Genomic DNA, 12,332 nt, shown 5'->3' with positions numbered 1-12,332 from the left:
ATCCTATCCTGTGTGATAATGTCTGCTGAGCTGTGTATGTAATCTTATCCTGTGTGATATTGTGTGCTGAGCTGTGTATCTAATCTTATCCTGTGTGATACTGTCTGCTGAGCTATGTATCTAATCTTATCCTGTGTGATACTGTCTGCTGAGCTGTGTATCTAATCCTATTCTGTGTGATACTGTCTGCTGAGCTATGTATCTAATCTTATCCTGTGTGATACTGTCTGCTGAGCTGTGTATCTAATCCTATTCTGTGTGATACTGTTTGCTGAGCTGTGTATCTAATCCTATCCTGTGTGATATAGTCTGCTGAGCTGTGTATCTAATCCTATCTTGTGTAATACTGTGATTGGTTGCTATGTGGAGTGGGCGTGGCTGATACATACGCATGCTTAGTGATTGGTTGCCGATACATATACACACACACACACATTTTTATATACAGTATATATAGATTTTTTTTCTCCAAAATATTATATTAATGGTTTATACAGAATTAGGAAAACATGACAGCTTTCTTCCAAAAAATAATAGCCCAGCTGTCCAAAAGTTATATGTGGTATCAGAGCTCAGCCCTACTTCAGTTAGTAGCAGTGAGCTCAGTACTAGTCACAGACCATAGACAGGAGTAGGCTATGCTTGGCAATCACTTTGGGTCAGTTTCACATTTGCGGTTGTGTCCGCAGCGTTTCTGACGCATACATCCGCATGCGTCTTGATTTCATATCTTTTACATTGTGGACGCAGGTTCATGTGTTTGCATGCGTTCGCCTGCGTTTGCTTATGCATGCGTCTTTTTGCGGTGTGTGGCTGGGCGCGGATACCGCACCATGTTGCCATTTTTGAGGCGGGAAATTTCCGTAAAATATGTGCAGGCGTGCGCATGCGGATGAGTGCATTAAAAAACGCATTATTGTCTATGGGAAGGCATGTGTATGCATGTCTTTGCGTACACATGCGTTCGATGCGCTTGTGTACTTCAGACTGCGTATGTACAGTAAAAGTAACTGATTTAGACACACCCATTGAGACACGTCTTCTTGGAAATATCAAACGTATGCGCATAAAAAGCACAAACACATGCAAAAACACATGCAAACGCTGCATTTTTTTCCATCATGCGTAAGCTGATGCGGATAAAAAATGCTGCTCCGGCATGCGTTTGCATGCGTTTTTCCATGCGGTTGCGGACTCAACCGCAAATGTGAAACTAGCCTTAGAGACAACCTCCAGATATAATGTGTAATTGGTGAAGATATTGGCACTTTCAAAATAAAATATTTGTTCTAATATATTTGTTGGAATAATGTTACTGCTTTATAAACATTCTTTCATTCAACGACAGAGAAAGATTTATATGGTTAGCGGTTGGGTCATCATCATCAAAAAGCAATGTCTTGTATGAAGCAATGGCTGTTAATTTAATAACAGAGAAAACTTTACATGAAAGACATTAGTACAGATCAGTCCTTAGTTGTTGAGCACCAAAACGCAACATTTTCATAATGAATCCACTAGCAATTGTCTGCAGTAATTGTACAATGTGGAAGGTCAGCTAAGCTTCATGCTCCAAAATTCAGGTGTAATTTGCTTCAAAAATCTGACGTCAACACATAATAGGGTAATTCATTAAGACGGGTGCAGCCCATGCCAGTCATCATGAAGACCTCTCTGGAGTACACTGACCTGATTCATTAAGTGATAATGAATCAGGCTTGTAAGATATCACCAGTGGGCCGTGGTAAAAAAATGTACACAAGCAGGGGGCCCACGAACATTTGTGGATTGAGTTGCGCCACATTTGAGATTTAACTTATGATAAGTTTGATGGGCGTATGACGCCCTGTCCCACCCTTGCCCAACTGCCACCACACCCATATTGAAGTACCTGGTTGAGGCTGACGTGTACACGACAAAAGTAGCACATTTTATTGTGCAACTGCTGAGTGTTTACCCCAAATGTATTTCATAATGAATTGCCCTGTTGTGAATTCAGCTTTTGGGCTCCCTCCGGTGGTTGTAGAGGGTAATGCAGTTGTGCCTGGACTGCAGGAGTGGACAGGTGTATCTACTAATTGCAAAACTGACTGGGGTATATAGCTTTGCTGGATCCTTTAGTCAGTGCCAGTTGTCCATTGTTCTTGAAGGATTCACTTCCCTGATGGTCTCTCCAGTTTGCTGTGTTTTTCTGCAAAGATAAGTCCTGGCTTTGTTTTTGCTGTCCACCTGCAGTGGACTTATAGTTCTGTGCATTTTCATGTTTTTGTCTTGTCCAGCTTGGTCTGTGAAGGATTTTTTGCAGCCTAGCTATTTCTCTGGAGATGCAGATATACCCCCCATGTCTTTAGTCAGATGTGTTGATCCGTATTTTCTGCGGTGGATATTTTCTAGTGTTTTTATACTGACCGCATAGTACTCTGTTCTTTTTAGCTAGTATGGCCTCCTATGGCTTGACAAAGGATAACACATCCGAAACGTTGCCATGCCGTTCAGGCATTAAAGTCCACTTTTTTTCAATTATTTTGTGCTGCTTTTCCTTTTTTTTTGAGTTTATGTCTTTAGGGGTAGTTAGATCTTAGGCTGTGCCGAGGGGTCTAGGGAGTGTTAGGTACCCCCCACGGCTACTTTTAGTTGCGCTGCTAGGTTCAGGGTTTGCGGTCAGTACAGGGACCACTTTCTCCAGAGTACATCTCATGCTGCTCCAAGGCCACCAGATCATAACAGTACAACTGGCCAACAATGAGTTAATTGCATCTCAGAAGAAGGGTGGAAAGATTTTGAGCCTTTTTTTTTCTTAGCCTGTTTGGTCTGTTCCTCCCTCTTTACCTCTGGGTGGCTATGGAGTCTTGAATTAACATGAATGTTCAGGAGTTAGTTTCTCGGGTGGATCAGCTTGCTGCTAGGGTACAGGGTATTTCAGATTTCATTGTTCAGACTCCTGCCTTAGAACCTAAGATTCCCACTCCTGATTTATTCTTTGGTGACAGATCCAAATTTTTGAGTTTCAAAAATAACTGTAAACTGTTTTTTGCATTATATCATTATATCTCTGCTGCGTGGTGACCCACAGGATTGGGCATTTTCCCTGGAATCTGGCAATTCTGCTTTGCTTAATGTTGATTCGTTCTTTCAGGCATTGGGGTTGTTGTATGATGAGCCTAATTCTGTGGATCAGGCTGAGAAAATCTTGTTAGCCCTGTGTCAAGGTCAAGAAGCGGCAGAATTGTATTGCCAGAAATTTAGAAAATGGACTGTACTGACTAAATGAAATGAGGATGCCTTGGCAGCCATTTTCAGAAAGGGTCTTTCTGAATCCGTCAAAGATGTTATGGTGGGGTTCCCCACGCCTGCTGGTCTGAGTGATTCTATGTCTCTGGCCATTCAGATTGATCGGCGCTTGCGCGAGTGCAGAATTGTGCACACTGTGGCGTTGTCCTCTGAGTGGAGCCCTGAGCCTATGCAGTGTGATAGGATTTTGTCTAGAGCTGAACGTCAAACATTCAGGCGTCAAAATAGGTTGTGTTTTTACTGCGGCGATTCTGCTCATGTTATTTCTGATTGCCCTAAGCGTACTAAGAGAATCGCTAGTTCTGTTGCCATCAGTACTATACAACCTAAATTTCTGTTATCTGTGACCTTGATCTGCTCATTATCATCATTTTCTGTCATGGCATTTGTGGATTCAGGCGCCGCTCTGAACTTAATGGACTTAGAATTTGCCAGACGTTGTGGTTTTCCCTTGCAGCCTTTGCAGAACCCTATTCCTTTGAGGGGCATTGATGCTACACCGTTGGCTAAAAATAAACCTCAGTTTTGGACACAGCTGACCATGCACATGGCGCCAGCCCATCAGGAAGATTGTCGTTTTCTGGTGTTGCATAATTTGCATGATGATATTGTGCTGGGTTTTCCATGGTTGCAGCTACATAATCCGGTGTTAGATTGGAAATCCATGTCTGTGACTAGTTGGGGTTGTCAGGGGGTTCATGATCAGGTTCTTTTGATGTCAATCTCCTCTTCCCCTTCTTCTGAAGTTCCTGAGTTTTTGTCTGATTTCCAGGATGTATTCGATGAGCCCAAATCCAGTTCCCTTCCACCGCATAGGGACTGTGATTGTGCTATTAATTTGATTCCAGGTTGTAAGTTCCCTAAGGGACAACTTTTCAACCTGTCTGTGCCTGAACATACCGCCATGCGGAGCCATATTAAGGAGTCTTTGGAGAAAGGGCATATTTGGCCATCTTCTTCACCGTTGGGAGCGGGGTTCTTTTTTGTTGCCAAGAAGGATGGCTCCTTGAGACTCTGTATTGATTATCGCCTCTTGAATAAGATCACGGTTAAATTTCAATACCCCTTGCCTTTGCTTACTGATTTGTTTGCTAGGATTAAGGGGTCTAGCTGGTTTACTAAGATTGACCTTCGAGGGGCATATAATCTTATTCGTATCAAGCAGGGTGACAAATGGAAAACTGCATTTAATACGCCCGAAGGCCATTTTGAATACCTTGTGATGCCATTCGGACTCTCTAATGCCCCATCTGTGTTCCAATCCTTCATGCATGATATCTTTCGGAGTTATCTTGATAAATTCATGGTTGTATATTTGGATGATATTTTGATTTTTTCCAATGATTGGGAGTCTCATGTGAAACAGGTCAGGATGGTATTTCAGATCCTCTGTAATAATGCTTTGTTTGTGAAGGGGTCAAAGTGCCTCTTTGGAGTGCAGAAGGTTTCTTTTTTGGGTTTCATTTTTTCTCCCTCATCTATAGAAATGGATCCGGTTAAGGTTCAGGCCATTCATGATTGGATTCAGCCCACATCTGTGAAGAGTCTTCAGAAATTCTTGGGCTTTGTTAATTTTTTATCGTCGTTTCATTGCCAACTTCTCCAGTGTGGTTAAACCTCTAACCGATTTGACCAAGAAAGGCGCTGATGTGACAAATTGGTCCTCCGCGGCTGTTTCTGCCTTTCAGGAGCTTAAACGCCGATTTACTTCTGCCCCTGTGTTGCATCAGCCAGATGTTTCTCTTCCATTTCAGGTTGAAGTTGACGCGTCTGAGATTGGGGCAGGGGCCGTTTTGTCTCAGAGGAATTCTGATGGTTCCTTGATGAAACCATGTGCCTTCTTTTCTCGGAAGTTTTCTCCTGCGGAACGCAATTATGATATCGGCAATCAGGAGTTGTTGGCTATGAAGCGGGCATTTGAGGAGTGGCGACATTGGCTTGAGGGGGCCAAGCACCGTATTGTGGTCCTGACCGATCATAAGAATCTGATTTACCTCGAGTCTGCCAAACGGCTGAATCCTAGACTGGCTCGATGGTCCCTGTTTTTCTCCCATTTTGATTTTGTGGTCTCGTACATTCCTGGTACTAAGAATGTTAAGGCGGATGCCCTCTCCAGGAGTTTTTTTCCTGATTCCCCTGGGGTTCTTGAGCCGGTCGGCATTTTGAAGGAAGGGGTGATTCTTTCTGCCATCTCCCCTGATTTGCGACGGGTTCTTCAGGAATTTCAGGCTGATAAGCCTGACCGCTGTCCTGTGGGGAAACTGTTTGTTCCTGATAGATGGACTAGTAAAGTGATTTCTGAGGTTCATTGTTCTGTGTTGGCTGGCCATCCTGGGATTTTTGGTACCAGAGACTTGGTTGGTAGGTCCTTTTGGTGGCCTTCTTTGTCTCGGGATGTGTGTTCTTTTGTGCAGTCCTGTGGGATTTGTGCGCGGGCTAAGCCTTGCTGTTCCCGCGCTAGTGGGTTGCTTTTGCCATTGCCGGTCCCTGAGAGACCTTGGACGCATATTTCTATGGATTTTATTTCCGATCTTCCTGTTTCCCAAAGAATGTCGGTTATCTGGGTTGTCTGTGACCGATTTTCTAAGATGGTTCATTTGGTGCCTTTGCCTAAATTGCCTCTTCTTCTGATTTGGTTCCGTTGTTTTTTCAGCACGTGGTACGTTTGCATGGTATTCCGGAGAATATTGTGTCCGACAGAGGTTCCCAGTTTGTTTCTAGGTTTTGGCGGGCCTTTTGTGCCAAGCTGGGCATTGATTTGTCTTTTTCCTCTGCATTTCATCCTCAGACAAATGGCCAGACTGAGCGAACTAATCAGACCTTGGAGACCTATTTGAAATGCTTTGTGTCTGCTTTTCAGGATGATTGGGTGGCTTTTTTGCCATTGGCCGAGTTTGCCCTTAATAATCGGGCTAGTTCGGCTACTTTGGTTTCACCTTTTTTTTGTAATTTTGGTTTTCATCCTCGTTTTTCTTCTGAGCAGGTTGAGCCTTCTGACCTTCCTGGTGTGGATTCTGTGGTAGACAGGTTGCAGCAGATTTGGGCTTATGTGGTGGACAATTTGGTGCTGTCTCAGGAGGAGGCTCAGCGTTTTGCTAACCGTCGTCGGTGTGTTGGTTCCCGGCTTCGGGTTGGTGATCTGGTTTGGTTATCTTCTCGTCATGTTCCTATGAAGGTTTCTTCCCCTAAGTTTAAGCCTCGATTTATTTATTGCGGAAATATGTGGAGCCCGTTGTTCCCTCTGTTGATCCTCCGGCCCCTGTATTGGTCGATGGGGAGTTGGAATATGTTGTTGAGAAGATTTTGGATTCCCGTATTTCGAGGCGGAAGCTTCAGTACCTTGTCAAGTGGAAGGGTTATGTATCTACTAATTGCAAAACTGACTGGGGTATATAGCTTTGCTGGATCCTTTAGTCAGTGCCAGTTGTCCATTGTTCTTGAAGGATTCACTTCCCTGATGGTCTCTCCAGTTTGCTGTGTTTTTCTACAAAGATAAGTCCTGGCTTTGTTTTTGCTGTCCACCTGCAGTGGACCTTATAGTTCTGTGCATTTTCATGTTTTTGTGTTGTCCAGCTTGGTCTGTGAAGGATTTTTTGCAGCCTAGCTATTTCTCTGGAGATGCAGATATACCCCCCATGTCTTTAGTCAGATGTGGTGATCCGTATTTTCTGCTGTGGATATTTTCTAGTGTTTTTATACTGACCGCATAGTACTCTGTTCTATTCTTTCTTTTAAGCTAGTATGGCCTCCTATGCTAAAATCTGATTTCATATCTGCGTATGTTATTTCCCTCTCCTCTCACAGTCAATATTTGTGGGGGCTATCTATCCTTTGGGGATTTTCTCTGAGGCAAGATAGGTTTCCTGTTTCTGTCTTTAGGGGTAGTTAGATCTTAGGCTGTGCCGTGGGGTCTAGGGAGTGTTAGGTACCCCCCACGGCTACTTTTAGTTGCGCTGCTATGTTCACGGTTTGCGGTCAGTACAGGGACCACCTTCTCCAGAGTACGTCTCATGCTGCTCCAAGGCCACCAGATTATAACATTGCCCCTTTTGTGTTTTATAAACCTGCATCAAATTTCGAGAGTAACTAAACTCTTATTTTCTCCAGCATGGAAAGTTATGGAACTTTGCAAATCACTTCTTTAGGGAATTTGTTTTTATTTCTCTAAAAAATTGCATGTAAGTGACTTCTAAACCCCAGATTTTCCCCAGTCTATTTTCCTTTCATTAGCTGCATTGATATCAGAAAATACCAGCAGGTGACACTTTGGCACTAGAGTTGAGCGACTTTTACTGTTTTAGGATGGAGTCGAGTTTGGCAAAACCCGACTTTGTCAAAAGTCGGGTCGCGTGAAATCGGCCGATTATTTCGAAAAGTCGGAGGCCGACCGAAACACGAAACCCAATGCAAGTCAATGGGAAATCAAAGTCGGCAGTGAGTGGAGGACAGGAAAACACCTACAGTGCCCATTTTAATGCCAAAAACATCAATTCTTATTTCTTAAGCTTGTCAATCTTAATTTACTTTATAATAAGAGTTAGGCATTGAAAACAGGGGGTCATTTGGCTAAAATTGTGGGGGGTGGGGCTGGTTCAAGATTTTTGTGGGCCCAGGAAACGCGGAATATGTCATGGCAGTGGAGCAGGGAGAGGTAAGTATTTCAACTCTGCAAGTGCTGTGATCCTGAGCAAGCAGGTGGGGCCCACTCGTTGGCACTTGGCACTGGCACAGGGCCCCTCGGCGGTGTGTTTGATGGCGGGTGGCACCTCCCACTGCCAGAGACACTTTTGCGTACTATGAGGGGCCCTGTGCCAGTGATGTCGCCAACAAGTATGCCCCCCACCTGATGAAGGAACCAGCACTTTCATCTGCACCTTCCTTTTTGTCCCCGTGTAAGGTGGTATAGTATGCGGGAAGGGGAACCTGACTTTAAGCAGGGTCAGATTCTGGCTGTGTAGAGTGCAAGGGGAATGTAGTGGTCTGGGTCAATGTACCAGCAGACTCTTCTAGCTGTGGCTGGGCAATGGGCAGGATGAGGAGGAAACACAGATATAGGCCCAAATAATAAAGTAGGCTATATGCAGTTCAAAATTGGTAACAAGACTAAACAGGCGGCATAGCTTTGTTCAGTGGAGGACAACTGTAATGAGTGGCGCAGACACAGTTAGTAGGCCCAAAATAAAAAAGTAGGCTAAAAGCAGTTCAAAATTGGTAACAGCACTAAACAGGCAGCATTGCTTTGTTCAGTGGAGGACAACTGTAATGAGTGGCACAGTCACAGTTAGTAGGCCCAAATACAAAAGTAGGCTAAATGCAGTTCAAAATTGGTAACAGGACTAAACAGGCGGCCTAGCTTTGTTCAGTGGAGGACAACTGTAATGAGTGGCGCAGACACAGTTAGTAGGCCCAAATACAAAAGTAGGCTAAATGCAGTTCAAAATTGGTAACAGGACTAAAAAGGCGGCATAGCTTTGTTCAGTGAAGGACAACTGTAATGAGTGGCGCAGACACAGTTTGAAGGCCCACAATAAAAAAGTAGGCTAGATGCAGTTCAAAATTGGTAACAGGACTAAACAGGCGGCATAGCTTAGTTCAGGGGAGGACAACTGTAATGAGTGGCGCAGACACAGTTAGTAGGACCAAAATAAAAAAGTAGGCTAAATGCAGTTCAAAAGAAAAAAAGAGAAAAGAAAGCCACCATAAAGATGCACACCGCAGGAGCATGAAACACAAATCGGTCACATATAAGAAACAAGAAGTTTATTGGCACACCACACAAAAATTTAAAACATAATTAAAACAATACAACATGAAAACTTGGTCAATATATATAAAATAACATATAGTATTTTAATGAATAATCACATCCCTGCACAAAACCATAAATGTAAGTTTACCTCCCGGCTTATGGGACTACAGCAAAAAATGCTGTAATGAATCCGCATATAAACCGCCCGTATCCAACAGGCAAATGGAAAAGGATAAACCCAAGAAAAGCGAAACGTAACCTGACTGCAATACCCAGTAATAAACCACCCAGTAACCGCAGGTGGATGGAAATGGATATTCCCCACAGGAGCAGATCAGAACCTGCCAGCATTATGCAGTTTTAGAATATTTAGAACGCCCATAATAGCACCAGAATATATAGCATTGCCAAAAATAGAAATAACAGGGGACAAGGTCCCCGTGTGCAGGCAAACTGGACCAAGAGACGCGACCCCACGCATATCGCCCTCCCAATAGGGCTTCGTCAGGGAGGGTTAAATTTATGTTATTGTATATATATGGACCAAGTTTTCATGTTGTATTGTTTTAATTATGTTTTACAATTTTGTGTGGTAGCCAATATTTGCTCAAGGTTCTCATGTGGCATGATATTTGTAATTTTCCTTTATATCGTGGAACCAGGTGGCAGGCCAACCAGTAATCGTCATCGGTCATCATTTTGATAATGCGGGGGTCCCTTTTTAGGATACGCAAGGCATACTCTGCCATGTGGGCCAATGTTCCAGGTGTCAATTCACTGCTTGTGCTGGGTTGAGGAGCACTTTCTTGCAAATCAGTATCACTTGTGTCCCGCAAAAACCCTGTACCTGACCTTGCAACGCCACCAGTTTCTATTGCCCCTTGTGAAGCATCCTCCTCCAATAAATATTCATCCCCATCATCCTCCTCCTCTTCCTCTTTGTCCGCCACCTCATCCAGGAGAGTTCCCTGAGCAGACAATGGCTGACTGTCATCAAGGCTTCCCTCCTCCTCGGCTGCAGACGCAAGCTCCTTGATGTGTGTCAAACTTTGCATCAGCAGACGCATTAGTGGGATGCTCATGCTTATGATGGCGTCGTCTGCACTTACCAGCCATGTGCATTCCTCAAAACACTGAAGGAATTGACAGAGGTCTTGTAGCTTCGACTACTGCACACCAGACAACTCCATGTCTGCCATCCAACTGCCTGCCCATGTATGTGTATCCTCCCACAAATTAATTAGAGCACGCCTCTGTTCTCACAGCCTCTATATCCTTTCTTCTGATGAAGCTGCGGCAACCTCTCCCTATGCTACGATCGGCAGAAGTAAGGTCGGCGTGCACGCCCCTTTATAGCCCCTGTGATGCCGCAGAAAGCAAGCCAATCACTGTCATGCCCTTCTCTAAGATGGTGGGAACCGAGACTTATGTCATCACACTGCCCACACTCTGCGTCCTCCCTCATTGGCTGAAAAATGGCGCTGAACGCGTCATACAAAATGCGACTTTGTCTCCAAGATTGCCGACCTCATGGCCGATCCCACACTAGGATCGGGTCGGGTTTCATGAAACCCGACTTTGCCGAAAGTCGGCGATTTTTGAATTTGTCCGATCCATTTCGCTCAACCCTATTCGGCACATTTTCAGACAGGATTAGTAAATTTAACCAAATGAGCCTGAAAATTTGGGTTTACATAGCCTAAGGCAAACAGCTGCTATGAGGCCAGGTAAAGCTTGTCTCATCCCTCAACGCAAAAGGCAATGAAGACCCTCACAAGCCAACACAAAAACAGGAGGGAGTAGAGCAAAAAACAAGCCAAATGTCTTGCTGCTCTACTCTAAGGCTATGTTCACATGCTCAGTAGTCATCTGTCGAAACGGATCCAGTAACAATTCGTTGAGAAAAAAAGAATTGTGCTGAAGTCTATGCAAAAGGGATCCGTTAACTATCCATCTTTTTTTCTCAAATTTGAAAAGGATCCGTTTTTTGTTTATTGGAGGTGGAAAAATAAATGCTTATCATAAACTACTGGACATGTGAACTTTTCAGTAATTGTTTATTTGAAACTGATCCAGTAAGCAAAAAACAGATCCCTGATGGATCGTTAATTGATCCATTTTCCATAGACTTCAATCTTAATAAAATGGATCCAGTTGAAATCAGTTTTTTCAGGAGGACAAAAAAGTTGTCTTCACAATTTATTTTTTTCAACGGATTGCGCTGGATCTGTTCTAACTAATGATTACTGGGCATGTGACCATAGCCTCCAAGGAAAAAAAGAGGAGCTAGACCGTACATGTCTATGGATTTGGAGTTTCAATAGAGTAAACAAATACCATGGTTTTTTTTTTACATAGGGCCATGTACGTTCATCTTATATACATTTCATTACAGAATATGAATGACATATCCTTTTAGTAAAATTATAAAGTAAATATTTACTGCTAAATAACACATCCACCTCGTTACCACCCCACACGATTCCACAACACTTCCACACGAGCTGTCGAAACCTACGCTTACATTATTTCTTCTGTAAGTTGAAAGAGACGTCTTGTATTTTTTTTATTAAAAGCAATTAAAAATGAATGGATGTGGTAATCCTATCAACAGCATCAGCGTACCTCAGCAGAGGTAAGAATTTCTTCCGGTAATTGCGGCTACAGTGAGAAGAACATTCACCGTAATAGACACAAATAAGTAGAAACCTGATTATTTCATGGTCAATCCTGGCTCGTTTTGACAGAATCATGTTTGAATGTATGAGATACATAACAGTATACAACATTTATAGTGTGCGCGCCAGTCCTCGAATTCACAATATTGGGAACATTCCTTAAGATTCCGATTCTCTGGAGCAAGAAAATACTTTCATCTGTCACATACATATGCATAAATATATATATATATATATATAAAACCTTCCCCTCTGTATATTATCTGTTCTCTTTTATTATTTTCACAAGCAATGACGCTTCCTCTCACTCGGTAAACATACTTTAATAACTCGGATTATCAAAAATTGATGAAGCGTGTTATGTTCTAAGGAAGCTGCGATGGTGAATGAGTGACATTTTATAGCCGCTGCCGCAATTGAATAAAGCATGACTGTCCTTCGTCTGACAGCGTTCAGGTTTGGTTGGCCTTTTCCCAGTACTTAGGATCCGACTTTTTTCTGTGTTTTTGTATAATGGCTTTTCGATGAATACATGCAGTGATTGACAGGATCTTATCACTGAACAGACAGCCAACAAAAGAAACACACTGTTTAAAGTTCTTCCATTGAATGCC

The sequence above is a fragment of the Ranitomeya imitator genome, chromosome 1, assembly GCF_032444005.1.
Source record: "Ranitomeya imitator isolate aRanImi1 chromosome 1, aRanImi1.pri, whole genome shotgun sequence".
In the NCBI taxonomy this organism is placed as follows: domain Eukaryota; kingdom Metazoa; phylum Chordata; class Amphibia; order Anura; family Dendrobatidae; genus Ranitomeya; species Ranitomeya imitator.
This window is presented reverse-complemented; position numbering follows the sequence as displayed.